The 22887-nt window shown below is 38.7% G+C and overlaps 3 non-coding genes across 3 annotated transcripts; all 3 read left to right on the top strand.

Moving 5' to 3' along the window:
- Positions 1 to 3782: 3782 nt before the first annotated feature.
- On the top strand, positions 3783 to 3855 carry TRNAM-CAU (transfer RNA methionine (anticodon CAU)). The gene has a single exon. It is a non-coding gene; the product is annotated as a tRNA-Met (tRNA).
- Positions 3856 to 17745: 13890 nt separating this feature from the next.
- Positions 17746 to 17818, top strand: TRNAA-AGC (transfer RNA alanine (anticodon AGC)). Its single transcript has one exon. It is a non-coding gene; the product is annotated as a tRNA-Ala (tRNA).
- Positions 17819 to 21895: 4077 nt separating this feature from the next.
- Positions 21896 to 21968, top strand: TRNAM-CAU (transfer RNA methionine (anticodon CAU)). The gene has a single exon. It is a non-coding gene; the product is annotated as a tRNA-Met (tRNA).
- Positions 21969 to 22887: the final 919 nt, after the last annotated feature.

Genomic DNA, 22887 nt, shown 5'->3' on the forward strand with positions numbered 1-22887 from the left:
AACTCAGTAGGAAATTGGATGCTTCTTTCGTTTATGACATATGGGCAATTAGATAGAGTTGCTCTGACTCTTACTGGCCTTCAGTATGGAGCTCTACTCTCAGTTTATTGTTTTCTGTTTCTTGAGAGAAGTTGTGATTCCAAGGAAATACTCCATTACTCTTTTTCTCCTTTCTCCTGCAGTTCGGCCCTAAAGGCGACACAGGTCTGAGAAGTACAGGACAGAATGGGGTAAATATAGCCCCAGTTGTCTTGTCGGTTTCAATGGGCTGAAACACCCAGCCCCAGAAAGCAAGAAGGTAGTGGAGAAGACACTGTGGAAAGCAAATACATAAGGTTGTTTGTGGACTCCTGCACAGACCTGCGAATTGTGAAGAAGTGGCTCTCACTCTAAACAACATACCATAGACTTTGGAAAGTGAAGTAAGTGTTAGCCCACTGCCTAAGTCCACACTCACCTCTGGGTTGCACACACTCTAGAGATCCCAAAAAATATTGTAAAAGCTTTGAAGATGCAAGGGACTTTGAAACCATAGAAGGAAGGCTGGTCAGTATTTGAAACTTGAACACGAGGCAGTCAAGTGTCTGCAAAAACAAAAATGGCAATATTCTCCATAGGATTTGAATGACACAAAGCCTTATAACATAATACAAAGATAGCCAGGATATAATCCAAAATTATTCAGCATGTGAAATATCAAGAAAACCTTAATTCACTTGGAAAAGAGAATCAACAGATACCAATAGTGAGATGACACAGATGTTGTAATCATCTGACAAATACTTTAAAACTACGATCATTAAATGCGCCAAGAATTAGGGACATGAACTCTTTATATGAATGGAATATGAGAAAGTCTTAGCAAATAATGGAAAGCTATATATCCAAACTGAAACTTCAGAACTGAAAAAATGTATTAACCCAAATTATAAACCACAACACCAGATTGCCTGAATAACAGAAAGAGATGACAGAGAAAAAGTTAGTAAATGTGAAGATCGAACAATACTAACTACACAGCCTAAATGACAGAGGGAAAGTGTATTTTTAAAGATGGAAAGAGCCTCAGAGACAAATAGGAAAATAACAAACATCTTATATTCGCATCGTTGGAGACCCAAAGAAGAGAAGAAAGAGACCCTTGAAAAAGAAAAAAAAAAAAAAAGCTAACATTTGAATTATTAATGGCTGAAAACTTTCCACATCTGGCACAGATATAAACCAGGTTCAAGAATTTCAGCAATCCTCAAGCAGGATAAACCCAAATAAATCCACACTCAGGCATATCACAATTCGATTGCTGGAAGCAAAGGAAAAAAAATTCTTGAAAACAGTCAGAGGAAAATGAAAGGGAAACTACAATCTGAATGATTGTGAATTTCTCATCAGAATCCCTGGGGGCCATAAAGAAACGATGTAACATTTATTAAATGCTGAAAGAAAAGACCTGTTAACCCAGAATGCTAAATATAGTAAATGGCCTTCAGACAAGGGTGAAAGAAATGCATTCTCATTTAAAGGTAAACAGAGAGGATCCATTGCTAGTAGAAGTACTAGAAAAGAGTTAGTAAGTCTGTTATCTAGACAAGTAAACTGATACCAGAAGAAAACTTAGAATACTATGGACAAAGGAACAATAGGAGAGATAGGCAATATCTGGGAATATGATGGACTACTAGTCTTCTCTCTGTAAATATGTTTGATGATTGAAAGTGAAAATTGTGACATTGCCTGATGGAATTTCATTGTATCTAGAAGTACTGTACACATAACATAAAGGGGTTATGGTAAAGGGATTAAATGGTGATGAGGTTTCTATATTAAACATGAATGATAATTTATTGATTTTAAGTACGCTGTGAAAGATTGAGTATGTATATAGTAATCACCAGACAACCTACAAATAATGCTTAATTAAGCCAAAAGAAGGTAGGAAGAGAACAATGAAGAATGAAAAACAAGGGGAACAAACTACTAATAAATGATTAAATAGTAAATCTACATACAAACTTATCAATAATAATATTAATATAAATAATCTAAACACATCAATCATCAGGAATTGTCAGAATGTATTAAAAATAAATAGACTGACTATAAGAAACTGACTTCAAGTATAGTCATATGTGAGATTAAAAGTTACATAAAATTGAAAATAAAGAACGGGAAAAAATACTCCACACAAGCATTAAACAAAAGAACCTGAAATGGATAGATTAATATCAAAGTAGATTTCAAAGCAAAGAAAATTTCCACATACAAATAGAAATGGTACATAATTATAAGGTTCCAACTCACCAAAGAAATAACTACCCTAAAAATGTGTGTCTCTGGACATAGAGCCTTAAAACTTGTTTTAAAAAGCTGGTAAACCTGAAAATAAGAAGAGAAAACTCCACAATTACAGGTGTATATGTTAACACTCCTCTGATTAGTTTATAGATCCAGTAGATAACAAGCGGGAAAACATTGAAGAACTAAACAACGGCACCCATCTATGGATCTAATTGACCTTATAGAGCCAAATCACAATGTAGCTAGAAAGAAAGGGCAAACCTTGAGAGAAAAGAAGATCATATCACAGCTAAGAAATCCAGAATGGTCAGAGTGCAGAAGAGTGACATGAATGAAACTAATATTTTAGAAAGAGGTGCTTGGGTGTAAATTCCAGGGAGACTGGAAGTGGTGAACTGGAAGTAGGTCAATTGTCCATATTTGTCCTTCCATCTCTTGAGGTCTGGGGCCATCAGATTCCTTCTGAATCACATGAGCCTACTGCAATGCCTGGCACAGAGCAGCTCTCCAATGAATATGTACTGAATGAAGGGAAAGGAAATGACAGATTCAAGAGTTGCACAAGAACATTGTTCAGTATTTGGCAAGTAATAGATGTGGTGTTTGAAGGAGGATAATAAGTCAAGGTTGGCTTGGAAGTCTAACTCCAAAAGATGGACACAGAAGAGGTTGGAAATTAGATATTTGGTATATGGCCGAGTAGGCTACTGTGGAGAAGAAAAGGCAGAGAGATCATGAACTAGAGCAGGGAAAGAGCTCATGATTTGGAATCTAAAAATCTGGTTCTCAATTCAGGCTTTGCTACCCAGCACCTCTGGGACCTTAGGAACCTCACTTAATGTATCTGACACTCCATTATACTGGAAAGTGTAGATTATGTTGCCAAAATTCAACTGGAGTATATGAAATAGTCTCCACACATCTCTTAGTATAATTAATGGCACAGAAGCCTAAAAAAATCCAAGGAAACTTTTGTTAAGTTGAGTTTGTGGTTCTTGTAGGGAAAATGTCTCCAGTCCCGTAGATACAAATAGAGATATAGAGTAAGACAGAAGTATGGACTGTAGACAAATTTGAGGACTGTTTAATTGCACATTTATTCATTCATTCATTCAGGCAGGCAGTCAGTGAACTAATATGTACTCACTGGGCGCTTCCTATCTTTCTTTTCAACAAAGGAGACCATGGAAGCTGTGAAATCAACTGAGATCTCTAGCAATAGGAAAAAGCACATTTTTAGAACACAAGAGCAAAAAAGACAAGCACTATTGTCCCTAGTCCCGCAGCCCAGATGGTCCTGTCCTTGAGTGGATACAGAAAAGGCGTGGACTTGGGGGTAAAATTCTTCATGTGCATCGGTGGCTTATATTGAATTATTTTGAAGGACAATTGCTTGCATTCTTCAAAAACTGGAAATTAATAAAGCATGGGTGTTTGGGAAATAAAATTTCATATTTTCCTGTAAATATGAAAGAATTGAGCAGGTTGCCCTCTTAGTGCAGTTGGCAGCGCGTCAGTCTCATAATCTGAAGGTCCTGAGTTCGAGCCTCAGAGAGGGCAGAAGTTTTTTTCCTGTGTTTTCACAGTGGCCGGGCATAATGTTATCTTGGTAAAAAGAAAGCATAGGTCAAGTTACTAAAAAAAGAAACAAAAAGTAAAATTAGCAAAAGTGTCAGATAAAGATTTGAAGGTTCATGCAATATTTCCTGAGGATGATGAAATCTGGTTCGTACTTTGTTGGGCTTCCTGGGGCTTTGAATAAGATGAGTGGAAAAGAAATTTATGTTAGTCAGAATCTACAAGCTATACTATATTTTTGCTCTTTCTCTCCATCAGAGGGAAGAATCAGGAGAAATTTCTCTTCCAACTTTGTTCTCTAATGGTTGCCCAAACAGTAAAGCGATGGAAGAAGTGCAAAATCGTTGATTCTTTTAATCATCCAACACAACATTCCTTGTGTATATATCTTATTAATGGAGTGTTCTGGGTGCAGTGACTCAAGATTGATGAAAACACAAAACTCACTTCCTCATGGAGCTAAATCCCAGTTGAAAGCAGTGGGAGAAACAGACAAGAAGCAAATAAGAAAAATGCATAATAAGCTAGGTGATAATGTTTACTGTGAGGTAATCATTGGGCAGTAAAGGAGGTCTGGAGTGTGGAGGTGGCACGTTCAACTTCCAAGGCAAGGGTCAGGAAAGTTGTCACCTTGAAGATACCTGGTAGTCTCTTTTTCCTTCTCTCTTGATGAGTTCCTTGTGCCCAGAGGTTTTGTCTAATCCTGTCACTAGAGTAATTTTTACCTATGAAGGCGAATATGGGTTAAGAGGGCTTTTTGCACGTAACGCAGATGGGCTTAATTGCATGAACAGTAATACCTGATAAAACTTTCACATGTGTCTTCATGTGGAAAATGAGAAGTGAGGGATTCTCTAGGTGGATTCTCAGTACCTAGACGGCTCTAGTCAGTGTAATAGGAACTGAGGAGTAAGCATTAGCCGCTATTCTGGTTGTCTTTTCTGGGTGGAATGCTGGCTCCTCACACTGAGCTTGTGTCATTGCTGCTCATTAGAAACGTGAAGAATGTTTACAGATTGAGGTTAGAATCCACCACGGCTATGTTATAGGAAAAGATAACCTTCCCTCTAAGGTTTTACATAGTACCTGTGTAAGAAAAGAACCTCAAACAAGTTAGAAAAATTGAAAGTTTTCTGGGAAAAGTAGAAAGCCCTGCTATAGGAGAGCATAATCTGAACATATAGCAGAGTCTCAGCACACAGGTGAGTGCTCGGGAGGTCAAAGTGGTTAAGCAGTGAATCTGACCAGAATGTCCATTGTAGAGAGAAACAACTTGGCTTCATATCCACAAGTTGAAAGGTATATGCACCAGCGATGTCGTCTATTGACCTCAAAAAAGAAAGGAAGAAAGGAAACTTGTCATGTCTTTCATGGTGGAGGAAAGCCTTTTCCCATTATTTCTGACTCAGAATCTCAAAATTTCTGATGGAGAGTTAGACTGAAAAGGGATTCTGACCCCTAGAGCGTCAGCGTTTTTGTTGTTGATCTCTCCTGACCATTCTTTAATTTCTTTAAAATTAAATACAGAGTAAAAGCTCTGGTTTCCAGTTTCCAATGTTCTCTTAAAAATTCTTCCTGCTTCTAACCCTACGTTATTCTTGTCCCAAGATCCTAGTGTCTTCCTACGCCAATGCTACCTTTCTCTGGAAGACTGGAGGAGGGATCAAGTCCTACTCAGCGACCTGGGCCACATTGGGAGGAGATAATGGTACAGATGTGAGGCCCAGAGAGGCTGCATCACCTCATCATCTTAGGTTGACATATTTTCAAAGTCAGGTGAAAATCTCAGCCTTGTCTTTATGGTGAGATATACAACCTGTGGAAGAATCCTAAAATTCCAACTGGGAAGCTCACTCAGCTGGGACCTTCACTTGCCTTCTGGCCATTCAAGATAGTGAAACTGTCTCAGAGCTGGATCGTTCCCATGGTGACATACTATAGGTCTACTGCAGGAACAGTAGTTTTTCACTGCGCTTTTGCTGGGTTCATGTTTAGGATGCTCTGCCCTCTGTCAGATCCTCTTCAGGGGCAGTGAAGTAACCCTGTGGAACATGGTTAGACCCATACAACTGGTTAGGGCATATGTCTAGAATGACCACAGATCAAAAACTGGGTTAGAGCTTGGGAATTAGGTCAAATGTTAGAATGCCTTCTTTGTTCTCAGAGCCAGTGGAAAAGACACCTGTTATCTCCAGTTTTCCTCCTTCATTTCTTCTCAAGAGGCACCTGCGCTGCTCAGAGCTTCTCTCCTAAACTCAACTCCGGGAAATATTGGACCTCTTTAAAAGGCAATTACACATTTCTGGTTCTTTCTTATTTCACACACAAGTAGCTCAGGCTCAGTCTTTGCCCAATACTCCCTGTCAATGGGCTATAGACAAGGAAGGAAGACCTGAAAAATGCTGCGAAGAGAGTAAGCATCATCTCAACTGGGCTGTGCTGGGTATTTTCATCTCAAGATTCACAGTGAGTGGCTAGTGTGAAGGTGGACACCCCCCACCACCACCACCACCACCACCATTTTCTGAACAGAGAGACCCTGGTGAAAACAAAAAAAAGCCTCTCCACTACTTTGTAATTAAGATTTCTGTTATCTTTAGCCTGGGAATAAACAAGGAAGGCTGCTGGGAGACACCTAGAGAGAAGAGATGTACAAGACAATTTGGGGATCTGACATCTCAGAGATGCATGAGTCTGGAAGGAGATGCTAAAGTCCCAGATTGTCATAAAAAAAATATTATGAAGGAAGGGGAATTCTTAAAGAAAACTCATGAAAGAAGAATAAAAGTAAGATCTTTGTGAGGTTCTTCCTTAAGGAGATTCTTTATCCATCTTCTGGGAACCAAATATCACAGTGCCTGCAATGACAGTGCAGATCAAAACCTTCAGAGGTACCTGCAAAATTATGAAACAACCATGTGGTGTTTAATTTTCACACATAGAACCCAAGATAGAATTTTTCCTCTTTGCAGAGGCCACTAAAATCTGACTAAATTTTAGAAAAAATCCCAGCAAGTAATGTTGGATATATATTTCATCCCCATTTGTGATCAGAACCTGATAAGGCCCAAAAATATGAAGAGAAAGAGGGTCGTGATTCTGCCATGCTGAGCTGTGGAACGGTCCTTGCATTTCACTCTTCACTGAAAGACTTTCTTCTCCTTCAACCTGAGCTAAAACACCTTCATATGCAAAGAGTCCTATAGATGATGCTCTTGGAGACTCTGTGAATGGGTGGTCCCTCAGCAAACCCAACATTTGCTTAGGCAACTGGTGCATGGTCTTGAAATAAGATAAAAAATTTTCCTACATTTTGCTCTGCTCTTGATATCTAGTAACAGGTCTCTGTGTGGGTTAGTATTCCAGCTGTCTACAAAGGCACTTTCTTCAGCTGCCAGCTCTTGAATAATATCTCTTCTAATCTTGACCCATATTTAGTAAGGTGTCTAATTATTGACACTCAGTCCCCAAATTAAATGTCACTGTGCTACAGAGACCACCTCCCTGGCTAAAGCCATATACTCAGTATCTACCGCATTAACTTTTTCCATCTTCCTCATTAACACTATGTGATCCAGAAAGTGTCTTATGAAGTTTTCCTTTTTAAATTTTCTCTCTCTCCTAGAATATTAGATTCTTCAGACTCAAATCACTGTTTTGACCTCACTATATCTTCACTGCCTAGAGTTAATCCATAAAATATGGTTTCTAACTTGAAATGCAGGTAATAGGTAAGGATAGGGAATAGGCAGACGAAATACAAATTAATATCTCAATAAACCATTGTATTGAGCCACCCTTGATGGCCTAGCAGTTAAAGTTTGGTGCTCTCCGCTTCAGCGGCCTGGGTTTGGTTCCCGGGCCTGGAACCGCACTACTTGTCTGCCAGTAGCCATGTTATTGTAATAGCTCACAGAAGAACTAGAAGGACTTACAACTAAAATATACAACTATATACTGGGGCATTGGGTAGAAAAACAATAAAGAGGAAGATTGGCAACAGATGTTAGCTCAGAGCAAATCTTTTGCAGCAAGTAAATAAAATAAAATAAACATAAAAAGATAAAAACAAACCCTCATATCATGCTTGTAAAATATTAATCACTGCATTGGCCAATTTATTTCTCTCTTTCTTTCCTTATCAAATGTTTGAATTTTACTGATCAATGGCAATTTATTTATAATGTATAATTTTTATTTTTTAACAAACAGAATTTTCTATTTTAAAATTAGGGAACAAAAGATAAAGGTGTAAGGACCACAAATGTTTAGGATTTCCCTGATAACCCAGTCACAGCTAATAGTCATTTGAACGTTGGGTGAAAAGTAGAACAGAGTTCAAAGCCTGGTTCCTTTTGCATGCATTTTCTTTGAACCATTTTCCTATTCATGGATCCTTAATTTTCAGTTTCTGTTCTCTAACAGTGAAGCCCTAAAATGGTCCTTTATCTTCTTCTTCAAGAGAATGCCAGGATGGAGAGGACTAGAGGATTTGACTAAAGTGCTTGTGAGGATCCTTACATTGGGTAGAGCAGAAATCTTTAACATTCTGTGAGGCTGTAAGCTGGAGGAAGGAAGAAGAGACAGTAGACACATCCAGCATGGTGACAGTGTAGACAGAGCAGTAGCTCATTCAGGATAAATTATCATTGAAAACATTCTATTCTTTGTGGGACCAGTGACAAAACGGTGATGTATCTGATCATGGGTTGTAAGATTTCAATTTCGCCTCCTTGACTTTCTCTTATGGAGTGGAAGGAGAAGATGTGCTGCTTCATTTCTTATTTACAGCTTACCAAAATCACCCCTGGAAATGGATTTTCGAAGTTTAGGTTGTCCATAGCTTGCTCTCTTAAGATCTGACTGTGCCACTGATTTTCCTTAAAGCTGGATGAAAGGAGGCATCTGCAGGCTGGAGAAATCACCACAGTGGTTCATGGGAGATTCTTTCTTTTCATTGCCATCTCTCCAAGCCTGTGAGAGAAGGATGACAACAACTGGGGACTTGGAGTGTAACCTAAGAAAGATTAAAAAGGAATGAACAAAGAATCCAGACATAAATACTCTACTTGGATCCTTGGATAAAGCCATTTTGCCTGGAAAATCACATCTTATTTGCAATGAATATGTTCTATTCCTCCACTTTTCTTTTTGTGTTTCGGAAGCCTGTTTCTACAAACTAAATGAGCCAGTCAGCAGGTGAGAAATTTTCTGGACCTTCACTAAATTTTCTATCAGATCTTGAGAGCAGTTTCCTGAAAGGCGAATAATACTCCACACACAAGGACTCTTTGAACACCACATGCTAGAAATTGTCTAAGACTTTATTAATTTTATGCAAGTTGTTTGATTTAGCCTTGCAGCTAACTTAAATATCATTCTTCCCATTTTACAGATGAAACTGAAGCTCAGAGGGACTGAAAAAAGGCTGTAAGGAAGAAAACCAGATACATAAAGCTGATTTTTTCTAAATTAAAAATACGAGCTTTTCTTTTGACCAAGTTCATAGTCTCACCATCTGTTTTTCTCCATGCCAGTCTATTCCTTCAATCAGTCATATAACAAATACTTATAAATGAGTGGCTTTATTCTTCCTCCTTTCTTTCCCTTATTAATCCAAAAATCTCTTCTGTAGCTGCCGCACAGGATCAAGACTTCTAAGTGCCTTGCATTCCTTTTTCTCCCTAAAATCTCTACAGTCAGTCTCTAGACAAATGCTGTGGATTTTTCCTGCGCAATCTCTCCAGAATCTTTCTCTTTCTTCTCATTCGTCTATTCCTTTATCCATTCTATGATGTTTACGGAAGATGCATCCTGTGCCAGACTGTGAACTGTGCACTGGAGATGCAGAAAGACTCATGCTACTACTAATCTCAGGAGCTAACAGGATACAGCTCAATCCTTTAGTATCTTTATAACTTCTTTTCTCTCCAATTCTAGTTTATTCATTTACAAACTCTTGGCACGCAAAACTAAAACTCTTCCTGAAAATTTTACTTTGGTTATGTAAGCCATTTGCCTGGAATCTTTTCAAAGGTTCTTAAGCCTCCACAATATTCTCCCCAACATACTTCCATGTGTCTAGGCTTTTAAATTACTATTTACATCCATGTCTATTTTACACACAGACACACATAGGCATGCAGGCACTCATGTGAGCACACACACACACATCACTCCAACTGAACAGGTCTATTTCTTAAAACAGGAATTTCTACATCCTACGTTGACTCTATCCCATGTTCACTTCTCATCTGTACCCCTCAATGTCAATTTTTTATTCCTTCAGTCAGATATGATCTCACCTCACATTTCCTATGGCTCTTGTCAGTAATATTTTGTATTTTTTGCTGTTCTCATATGGTGTGCATATAGAATCACTAAACAACATGCCTTCCCAAGAAAGGAACATGTTTCTCTAGAGACAGTTCAAGGCATGAGTTTCTGTAGTGCAGTGGTAATCATACTCGCCTAACATGCAAGAGGTCCTTGGTTCCAAACTGAGCGGAAATATGCAGTGCTTTCTTGCCAATAAGGAGAAATCACCCCACTTCCTTCTTCTAGGAGGCCCCACGTAAAAAGAACTAGTGATAATCTGACTCATGTCTCTTGGGGTTTTGTTTTTAAAAACAGATAATCATCCGGAGATTGCTGTGCTGCGTTAGTGAGGCCATTCTGGATAAGTCTTTCCAACTGGAACATGTTCTCGTCCGTCTTAGAAAATTTGAAATAGGAAAATAGTGTTGGCACTAGAGTTTTCCCAGGTGCCTTTGTCCTCCTTTCCCTTGCAGAGGAATAGGTAGCCACCACGCTCTTGCCCCGGGTCATCTTTGAGAATATGCGCCCTTAGCGGTGTCCTGGATTTGGATTAAGAGTCTTGACATTCCTGTATTTTGTGCCACCCAGAAGAGTGGATAAAAGAATGGAGACTGAAAAACTGAAGGAGAAAGAAAGAAACAAAAAAGGCTAAGGAGGCAGTAGGGAAAAAGATGCAGCAGGGAGTGGGGAATTAGCTCAGGTGGTAGAGCACTTGCTTAGCATGTGAGAGGTAGTGGGGTCAATGCTCACGTTTTCCACGCTTTGGTATTTTTGACCTTGGTTCTCTGGGAGCAACCTCAAATCTTCTGAACCCTTGAAGAACATGAGAAAACAGCAAACATTTCGAACGCAATAGAAATTTGGCCATTTCTTTGGATTTTGATATACATGGGCATGGACAAGACAGGGCTAACGATGGCTCCACCAAAGTTCAGTATATAGATCTATCATTTTATAATTCATTCTCTTTCTTCAGGGGAGTTGTGATCCCCAAAGTGTGAGGAATACCAAATTGCAGTTTTTCTCCATGTGTCCTTCTGCAGATTTGCCATAAATTTGGCATAGTCTTAGAATGTGCTAAACATATAAACCAGATTCAAGAAGTTCAGCAAAGCTCAAGCAGGCTAACCCCAAAGAAATCCACATCCAGACATCACAATCAAACTGCCAAAAATTAAAGAAAATAAAAATTTTGAAAGCTACCAAAGGGAAATGAGAAACTAGAATTTATATGTTTGTGGATTTCTTATCAGAAACCATAGAAAGAAATGGAAGAATATTTTTTAAATGTTGAAAGAAAATAATTGTCAATCAAAAATTTTATGTATAACAAAAATATCTTTCAGATATAAAGATGAAATAAAACATAATCTCATTTGAAGGTAGATTGAAAAATTTCAGTGGTAGAACTGCTGAAAAAGAATTAACAAAGATTTTAGGCTGAAGAAAAATGCTAACAGAAGGAAATTTGGAACTTCAAGAATGAAGGAACAATAGCAGAATAGGAAACATCTGGGTAAACATAACAGACTTATTCCCTGGAGTTCTTTAGAGTATGCTTAATGATGGAAAGCAAAAATTATAACGTTGGCTTAATTTTCATTGTATCTGATATACTATATACATAACACAAAGGCGTCAGGGTAAAGAGAACTAAATGTTGATGAGTTTTCTATATTCAACTTGAATAGTATAATATTGATGCTAAAATAGACTGTAAAATGTTAAGTATGTATATGGGAATACATATACTGTTTGCCATAAATTACCTAGACCAATAACCATACAAATAGATATAGTAAAAAACACAACAGATAAATTATTAAAGAGTATTAAATATGTTTTAAAAAGCCAAAAAGAAGTAGGAAAACAGAAATCGAAGAATGAAAAACAGAAGAGACAAACCATAAACAAAGTATAAAATGATAGATATCTGTACAAATATTCAAATAACATCAAATGTAAATGGTCTAAACACATGAATTACATAATAGACATTGTCAGAATGTATTAAAATAAACCAAGGCTCAAATACATGCTGAATATAAGAAACCAACCTCAAATACTCTGTATATAGTGGTTTAGGTGGAGTAAAAGTAAAAGAATGGGGAAGTTAAATGTCTCAAGCACTAAGAATAAAAACTGAATAGGACATGTTAATATTAGACAAGGTAGATTTCAAAGCAAAGAAAATTTCCACACATAAAGAGAGATGTTATATAATTATAAATGTCCATTCACCAAAGAGATGTAACTGTCCTAAATGTGTATGCCTCTGGCCGCAGAGGTCCAAAACTCATAAACAAAAGCTGATAAACCTGAAAAGAAAAATAGAAAAATCCACAATTACAGTTGCAGATGTCAATACTCCTCTCTCATTAATTTGTAGATCTAATAGATAACAAATGGGAAAACATATTGAGGAACGAAATACTATTCACCCATGGATCTAAATGACGTTATAGAGCAAAATCATGATGTAGGTAGAAAGAAGGGCCAAAGATTGAGAGAAAAACAAAATCATATCACAACTAAGAAATCAAGACTGGTCAGAGTGCATACGAGTGATATTAATGAAGCTGATATTTTAGAAAGAGATATTTAGCTATAAATGCCAGGGAGACTGAAAGTGGTGAAACTGGAGGTGGATTGTCCTTTGTCCTTATTTATCTCTTGAGGTCTGAGGCTGTCAGATTCCTTCCGAATCACCTGAGCCGACTGTAGTGCCTGGCACAGAGCAGCATTCCAATGAATATGTACTGAATGAATGGAAAGGAAATGATAGATTCAAAAGATTTCTCAAGAACACTGTTCTGTATTTGGCAAGTCATGGATGTGGTGTTTGAAGGAGGAGAACGAGTCAAAGTTGACTTGGAAGTCTAAGCCCAAAAGGCCAGCCTAGAGGACGTTGGGAATTAGATATTTGGTGCGTGGATGAGTGGGCTATTGTAGAGAAAAACAGGCAGAGAGATCATGAGCTAGAGCAGAGAAGGAGCTCACCTTTTGGAATCTAAAAATCTGCTTCTCAGTTCAAACTTTGCCACTTTGCAGCTCTGGGACCTTAGGCACATTACTTAATATATCTGGTCCTCCACTACACTGGAAAATGCAGACTATGATACATAGTTTTGTTGCCAAAATTCAATTCTACTATATGAGATAATCTCCACAAATCTCTCAGTATAATTAATGTCACATGAGGCTAAAAAAATCCAGGAAGACTTTTATTAAGTTCAGTTTGTGGTTTTCGTAGGGAAAATGTCTCCAGTCCTGCAGATGCAAATAGAGATATAGTGTAAGACAGAAATATGATCTGTAGACAAATTTGAGGACTATTTATTAACTCATTCATTCATTCATTCAGTCAGTCAGTCAGTGAACTAATACGTGTTAACTGGACACTGCCTATGTTTCTTTTCAACGAAGAAGACCGTGGAAGCTATAAGATCAACTGAGATCTCTGAGGGCAGGGAAAACTAGATCATTGGAACACAAGAGCGAAAAAGACAGTCTCAATTCTCCCCAGTCCCACAGCCCAGATGGTCCTGTTATTGGGTGACTACCAGAAAGGAGTGGGTATCAGCACTCTTGGATGTGAAATCCTTTCAGGTGCAGCAGCGGCTTCTATGGAGTGATTTACAAGTAGTACCGATTGTATTCTTTAAAAGTAGAGAACTGATAAAGCTGCAGTCTTTGGAGAATATATTTCACGTTTCCATGTAAATGTGAACAAACTCTACCAGCTGCCTTCTTGGTGCAGGCTGTAGTGTGCCAGTCTCATAATCTGAAGCTCCTGAGTTCAAACCTCAGAGAAGGCAGGATTTCCTCATATTTTCACGGTTGACCTGACCTAATGTTATGTTGATAAGAACAAAGGATATCTCAAGTGCACTAATAAACAACACAAAGTAAACTGCTAGATAAGGATTTGAAGACTCAACCAATATTTGCTGAGGATGTTGAAGTCAGTTCTGTATTTTGTTGGGCTTTCTTGGTCCTTTGACCAAAATGAGTGGGGAAGATAGTTATATTACTCCAGAAGTGACTCTTTCTCTCCATCAGATGGAAAAAGCAGGAGAAATTTCTCTTCCAACTTTGTGCTCTGAAGGTCATACAACTGCAGTTAAAGGGTGAAAGAAATGTAAAGTCATTGACTCTTCTGATCATCCGACAGATATTTCGTGAGTGCATATCTCATGAATGGCCTGTTCAGGGTGCAGTAATTCAAGAGTGATGAAAATGGAAAAATTCCCTTCCTTATGGAGCTACATCCCAGAAGAAAGGAGTGTGAGAAACAGACAAGAAGCAAATAAGAAAAATGCATAATAAGGTAGGTGATAACGTTTTCTGTGGGGTAAACATTCTGCAGTAAAGCGAGTCTGGAGTGTGGAAGTAGCACATTCAGCTTTCAGGGGAAGACTCAAGAAAGTCGTCACCTTGAAGATACCTAGTGGTCTCTCCTTCCTTCTCTCTTGCTGAGATCCTTGTGCCCTAAGGTTTTCTAACACTTGTTACCTATGAAGGCAACTGGGGGTTTTGAGAGTTTTTTGCACATAAGGCAGGTGGGCTTAGTTGGAGGAATAGAGTAGTTTTTACCTATAAAGGTAAACATCTCTACTTTATTTTTATGGTGAGATACACGACCTGTGGAAGAGTTGCAAAATTTCAATTGGGAAACGCATTCAGCTGGGACCTTCACTTGCCTTCTGGCAATTCAAGATAGTGAAACTGCTTCAGAGCTAGAGCCTTCCCTTAGAGACATACTATAGGTCTCCCTTACCCTACACCCTGACAGAAACAGGAGTTTTTCACTGTGCTTTTGCTGATTTCATGGTTGAGATGCTCAGTCCTCAGTCGGATCCTCTTCAGTAGCAGTGAAGTAACCCTGTGGGACATGGTTAGACCCAAACAGTTGGTTAAGACACATGCCTAGAATGACCACAGGTCAAAAAGAGTGTTAGTGCTTGGGAATTAGGTCAAATGTTAGAACCCCTTCTTTGCACTTGGAGCTAGCGGAATAGACACGTGTTTTCTAGAGTTTGCTCCTTCATTTCTTCTCAAGAGGCACCTACAATCATCAGAGTTCCTCTCCTGAACTCAATTTCAGGAAATAACGGACCTCTCAAAAAATGGCAATATATGTACTTCTTGTTCTTTTCTTATTTCAACCACAAGTCAGCTCAGGCTCACTCTTTGACCAATACTCCCTGTCAATGGGCTATAGACAAAGAAAGAAGGCCTGAAAAATGCTGTGGTGAAAGTAAGCGTCATCTGTACAGGCTGTGCTGGGCATTTTCATCTCAGGATTCACAGTTTTTGGCTAGAGGGAGGATGGACCACCCACCCCTGTTTTCTGAACAGAGAGATCCTGGTGATTTAAAAAGGGCCTCTCCACTACTTTGTAATTGAGATTTCTGGGGTCGTTTACCTGGAAATAAACATGGACGGCTGGTGAGGGACACAAAAAGAGATAAGATGTACAAGAAAATTTGTGGGTCTGACATCTCAGAGATGCAGGAGTATAGAAGGAGATCATAAAGACCCAGATTGTCAGAAGAAAGAAGATTGTGACACCAGGGGAATTCATACAGAAAACTCATGCAAGAAGAATAAAAGTAAGATCTTGGTGAGGTTCTTCCTTAAGGAGATTCTTCATCCCCTTGCTGGAACCCAATCATCACACTGCCTGTGATGACAAGGATGAAGTATTCTGGAAAACAGGTTATTCTTTGTGGGACCAGTGACAAAATGGTGACATACCTGATTCTGGGTTGTAGGATTCCAACTTTGCCTCCTTGATTTTCTCTTAGGGAGTGGAAAGGAGATGATGTGCCACTTCATTTCTTATTTACATGTTAACAAAAGGACCCCCAGAAATGGATTTCTGAAGATTAGCTTGTCCAGAGCTCGCAGCTAACCTAAATATCATCTTTCCCATTTTACTGATGAAACTGAAGCTCAGAGGAACTGAAACATTTTTCTCAGGTCATAGGCTGTAAAGAGCAAAACCAGATATGCAAAGGTCAATTTTTTCCAAATTAAAAATATGAGCTTTTCCTTTAACCGAGTTCATAGCCTCACCATCTGTTTTTCTCCATGCCAGTTTGTTCCTTTATTCACTCATTCATTCATACAAAAAATACTTATAAGTGAGTGAATTTATTCTTCTCTACATCAGATATTAATTCAAAACTCTCTTCTGTGTCTGTGACCCAAGTTTAAGACTTCTAAGTGCCTTGCACTCCTTTTTCTCCTCAAATCTCTACACTCAGTGTCTTGATGTATGTGTATATCTTTCTTGCACAACCGGTCCAGAATCTTTCTCTCTCTTCTCATTCACCTGTTCCTTTATCCATCCTGTGATGTTTATGGAAGATGTATCCTGTGCCAGGCAGTGTACTGGGCGCTGGAAATGCAGAAAGGCTCATGCTACTGCTGATCTCAGGAGCTAACAGGACACACATCAATCCTTTGATATCTTTATAACTTCTTTTCCTTTCTCTCCAATTCTAGTTTACTCACGTCCAAACTCTTTGGCATTCAAAATCAAAACTCTTTCCTAAAATTGTATTTTGATTATGTAAGCCATTTGCTGAAATTTTTTCCAAGGTTTCTAATCCTCCACAATATTCTCCCCAACATATCTCCACGTGTCCAGGCTTTTCAATTACTATTTTCCTCTGTGTCTATTTTACACGCACACACACACATGTACGCACGTGCACACACACACACACCTCCACGCACCCCAATTGAACAGGTATATTTCTTAACACAGGATTCCTATATCCTATGTTCTTTCCGTCCCATGGACAGTTTTCATCTGCACCCCTCAAAGTCCACTTTTTATTCCTTCAGACTGATACGATCTCGCCTCTTATTTCCTATGGTTCTTGTCTGTAATATTTTGTATTTTTTGCTGTTCTCATATGGTGTTGATACGGAATCGCTAAAGGACGCTCCTTAGCAAGAATGGAGACTTCATCTCCAGAGGTGAGCCATAGCGTGCGTTCCAGTAGTGTAGATAGAGGTCATCATACTCCTCTAACTCCGAGAGGTGCCGGGTTTGAAACTGAGCAGAAACTCGGAGTGTTTTCTTAGGCCTCCCGAAATTCAAGAGAAATCGCCCGCCGCTTTCTTCCAGGAGGCCCTACTTAAAAAGAACAAGTGATAATCCCAGTTGTGCCGTTGCTTTTCGGTTTTCGTCTTTAAAAACACGTAATCATTCGGAGATAGCTGTACTACTTTAGAGAGCCCGTTCTGGATGAGTCCTCCCAACTGGGCTGTGTTCTCTTCTGTCCCAGAAGATTTGAAATGGGAAATGGTGGAGGCGCTAGTTTTCCTACGGTGGCTTTCTCCCCCTTTCCCTTGCAGAGAAATAGGTAGCCGCTTTTACCCCAAGTCATCTTTGAAAAAGTGCTCCAGTAGTACAGTCCCGGTCTCCCATTAATGGCCTTGACATTGCCTATACTTTAGGCAGCCAAAAAGAGTGAACAAAGAAGTGGAGACTAGTGTACTGAAACAGAGGAGGGGCGACTAGTGTTATTGGGTCCTGGGGAATTAGCTCAGGTGGTAGAGCGCTCGCTTAGCATGTGAGAGGTGGTGGGATCAATGCCCACATTCTCCAATCTCTGTTATTTTCTTCGTCTCGGATCTCCAGGTGACAACTTCAAATCTTCCAAACTATTGAAAGAAACGACAAAATGTTAGATACTTTGAACGCAGTAGGAAATTGGACGCTTCTCTCGTTTATGACCTATGGGCAATTAGGGTTGCTCTGGCACTTAATGGCCTTCAGCATGGAGCTCTACCCTCAATTTATAACTTGTTTTCTGTTTCTTCAGAGAAGATGTGATTCCAGGGAACATACTCCATTGCTCTATTTCTCTCTCTTTCTCCTGAAGTTCGGCTGAAATGTGACACAGTCCTGAGAAGTGCAGGACAGAGTGGGATAAATAAAGCCCCAGCTGTCTTGTCAGTTTCAAGGGTTGAAACTCTGAGACCCAGATAACAAGAATATATTGGAAAAGACACAGTGGAAAGCAAATATATAAGCTTGTTTGTGAACTCCTGCAAAGACCTGCGAATTGTGAAGAAGTGGCTCTGACACTAAACAATATACCATGGACTTTGGAAAGCGAAGTAAGTGTTAGCCCACTGCCCAAGTCCACACTCACCGCTGGATTGCACACACTCTAGAGATCCCAAAAAATATTGTAAAGGCTTTGAAACTGCAAGGGACTTTGAAACCATAGAAGGAAGGCTGGTCAGTATTTGAAACTTGAACACGAGGCAGTCAAGTGTCTGCAAAAACAAAAATGGCAATATTCTCCATAGGATTTGAATGACACAAAGTCTTATAACATAAAACAAAGACAGCCAGGGTATTATCCAAAATTATTCAGCATGTGAAATACCGAGAAAACCTTAATTCACTTGGAAAAGAGAATCAACAGATATCAATAGTGAGATGACACAGATGTTGTAATCATCTGACAAATACTTTAAAACTGAAATCATTAAATGCTCCAAGGATTAGGGGCATGAACTCTTTATATGAATGGAATGTGAGAAAGTCTTAGCAAATAATGGAAAGCTACAAATCCAAATTGAAGCTTCAGAACTGAAAAATGTATTAACACAAATTATAAACAACACCACAGGATTGCCTCAATAGCAGAAAGAGATGACTGAGCAAAAGTTAGTAAATGTGAGGATAGAACAATACTAACTACCCAATCTAAATGATAGAGGGAAAGCGTATTTTAAAAGATGGACAGAGCCTCAGAGACAAATAGGAAAATAACAAACATCTTATATTCACATCGTTGGAGACCCAAAGAGGAGAAAGAGACCCTTGAAAAAGAAAAAAAGTAAACATTTGAATTATTATAATGGCTGAAAACTTTCCAAATTTGGCAAAGTTGTAAACCAGATTCAAGAAGTTCAGCAATCTTCAAGCAGGATAAACTCAAATAAATCCACACTCAGGCATATCACAATTCAATTGCTGGAAGCAAAAGAAAAAATCATTCTTGAAAACAGTCAAAGGAAAATGAAAGGGAAACTACAATCTGAGTGATTGTGAATTTCTCATCAGAATCCCTGGGAGCCATAAAGAAATTACAACATTTATTAAATGCTGAAAGAAACACCTGTTAACGCAGAATGCTAAGTATATTAAAATATGCTTCAGACAAGAGTGAAAGAAATACATTAAAGGTAAACTGAGAGAATACATTGCTAGTAGAAGTGCTAGAAAAGAGTCTATTATTGAGAGAAGAAAAATGATACCAGAAGGAAATTTAGAATACCATGAACAAAGGAACAATAGGAGAAATAGGCAATATCTGGGAATACGATGGACTACTAGTCTTCTCTCTGTAAAATATGTTTTATGATTGAAAGTGAAAATTGTGACGTTGTCTGATGGAATTTCATTGTATCTAGAAGTACTGTACACATAACATACAGGGACTAAATGGTGATGAGGTTTCTATATTAAACATGAATGGTAATTTATTGATTCTAAGTATGCTGTGAAAGGTTGAGTACGTATATAGTAATCACCAGACAATCTACTAACAATTTTAAATAAGCCAAAAAACATAGGAAGAGAAAAATGAGGAATGAAAACTAAAGGGAACAAACTATTAATAAATTATTAGATAGTAAATCTATATGCAAACTTATCAATAATAATATTAAATGTAAATAATCTAAACACATCAATTAACCATCAGAAATTGTCAGAATATATTAAAAATAAATCGGCTGACTATAAGAAACTGACTTCAAATATAGTTAGAAGAGGGATTAAAAGTTACATAAAGTTGAAAATAAAGAATGAGAAAAGATACACCACACAAGCCTTAATGAAAAAAAGCTGAAGTGGACATATTAACATCAGAAAAAGTAGATTTCAAAGCAAATAAAATTTCCACGTACAAAGAGAGATGGTACATAATTATAAGGTGTCAGCTCACCAAAGAAATAACTATACTAAATATGTATGTCTCTGGACGTGGAGTCTCAAAACTCTTTTTAAAAAGATGATAAATCTGAAAATAAAAATAGAAAAATGCACAATTACGGGTGCATATGTTAACACTTCTCTCGTTAATTGATAGATCTAGCAGATAACAACTGGGAAAACACACTGAAGAACTAAACACCACCACCCATCCATGGCTCTAATTGACCTTGTGGAGCAAAATCACAATGTAGGTAAAAAGAAGTGCCAAAGATTTCAAGAAAAGAAGGTCCTATCAAAACTAAGAAATCAAGAATGGTTAAAGTGCAGAAGAGTGACAAGGATGAAACTGATATTTTAGAAAGGGGTATTTAGCTGTAAATGCCAGGGAGACTGAAAGTGGTGTATCTGGAGGGGATTGTCCCTTGTCCATATTTATCCTTCCATCTCTTGAGGTCTGGGGCCATCAGATTCCTTCTGAATCACCTGAGCCTACTGCAGTGCCTGGCACAGAGAAGCTCTCCAATGAGTATGTATCGAATGAAGGGAAAGGAAATGATAGATTCGAAGAGTTGCACAAGAACATTGTTCAGTATTTGGTAAATAATAGACGTGGTGTTTGAAGGAGGAGAACGACTCAAGGTTGGCTTGGAAGTCAAAGCTCAAAAGATGGACACAGAAAAGGTTGGAAATTAGATATTTGCTATACAGCCGAGTGGGCGACTATGGAGAAGAAAAGGCAGAGAGATCATGAGCTAGAGCAGGGAAAGAGCTCGTGTTGTGGAATCCAAAAATCTGGTTCTCAATCCAGGCTTTGTACCCAGCAGCTCTGGGACCTTAGGAAAATCACTTAACATATCTGACTCTCCATTATACTGGAAAGTGTAGATTATGGTATATAGTTTTGTTGCCAAAATTCAAAGGTTGGAGTATATGAAATAATTCCACAAATCACTTCGTATAATTAATGGCACATAAGGCTAAAAAAATCCACGGAGACTTTTATTAAGTTCAGTTTGTGGGTTTTTGTTTTTATTTTTTTAATTTTGAGGAAGATTAGCCCTGAGCTAACATCTGTGCCCATCTTCCTCTACTTTATATGTGGAACGCCTGGCACAGCATGCCTTGATAAGCGGTGTGGATGTCGGTGCCTGTGATCCTAAGTGGGCTACCCCGGGCCACCCAACTGGAGCCCGCGAACTTAATCGCTGTGCCACTAGCAGTCTCCAGTTTGTGATCTTGTAGGGAAAATGTCTCCAGTCCTGTAGATGCAAATAGAGATATAGAGTAAGACAGAAGTATGGCCTGTGGACAAATTTGAGGACTGTTTAATCGCCCATTCATTCATTCCTTCAGGCGGTCAGTAAGTCAGTGAACTAACACATATTAACTGGTCGCTTCCCATGTTTCTTTTTAACAAAAGAGACTACGGAAACTGTAAGATCGACTGAAATCTTTGTTGCGAGGAGAAAAAATACATCGTTAGAACACAAGAGCCAAAAGGGCAAGCATTATTGTCCCTAGTCCCACAGCCCAGATGGTCCTGTCCTTGAGTGGATACAGAAAAGGCGTGGACTTGGGGATAAAATTTTTCATGTGTATCCGCAGCTTATATGGAGTTATTTCAAGTAGTATTGATTGTTTACTTTAAAAGCTGAGAATTGATAAAGTGTGGGTACTTGGAAAATAATATTTCACATTTTCCTCTAAAGAGTGAGAAGGCAGCTGCTTGCCCTCTTAGCGCAGTAGGCAGCGCGTCAGTCTCATAATCTGAAGGTCCTGAGTTCAAGCCTCAGAGAGGGCAGTTCTTTTCTTCCGTGTTTTCATATTGGCCTGGCATAGTGTTATCTCAGTAAAAAGAAAGGATAGGTGAAGTGCACTAAAAAAGGGAACACAAAGTAAAATTAATAAATGTGCCAGATAAAAATTTGAATGCAATATTTGCTGAGGATGGTGAAATCTGGTTTGTGTTTTGTTGGGCTTCCTGATGCTTTGAATGAAATGAATGGAGAAGAAATTTACGTTTGTCAGAAACTACAAGCTATATCATATTTTTACTCTTCCTCTCCATCAGATGGAAGAATCAGGAGAAATTTCTCTTCCAACTTTGTTCTCTGAAGCTTGCCCAGCCACAGTAAAGGGATGGAGGAAGTGTGAAATCATTATTTCCTTTAATCATCCAACAAATATTCCTTGTGTATATATCTTATTAATGGAGTGTTCTGGGTGCAGTAATTCAAGCATGAAGAAAACACCAAAACTCCCTTCCTCATGCAGTTACATCCCAGTTGAAAGGAGTGAGAGAAACAAATAAGAAGCAAATAAGAAAAAGTGCATAATAAGGTAGGTGATAATGTTTTCTGTGGGGTAATCCTTAGGCAGTTAAGGGGATCTGGATTGTGGAGGTGGCACGTTCAGCTTTCAGGGGAGGACTCAGGAAAGTTGTTGCCTTGAAGATACCTAATAGTCTTTCCTTTTCGCTTGCTGAGATCCTTGTGCCCAGAGGATTTCTAACACTGTCTCTAGAGTAATTTTTTCCTATCGTGGAAACTGGAGGTTACCCATCAAGGAAACTGCACATAAGGCAAGTGGGCTTAGCTGCATGAACAGTGATACCTGACAAATCCTTCACATGTATCTTCATGCGAAAAATGAGAATGGAGGGACTCTCTAGGTGGATTCTCAGCACCTAGAGCAGAGTCAGAGTAGCGGGAACAGAGTAG

The sequence above is a fragment of the Equus caballus genome, chromosome 20, assembly GCF_041296265.1.
Source record: "Equus caballus isolate H_3958 breed thoroughbred chromosome 20, TB-T2T, whole genome shotgun sequence".
In the NCBI taxonomy this organism is placed as follows: Eukaryota; Metazoa; Chordata; class Mammalia; order Perissodactyla; family Equidae; genus Equus; species Equus caballus.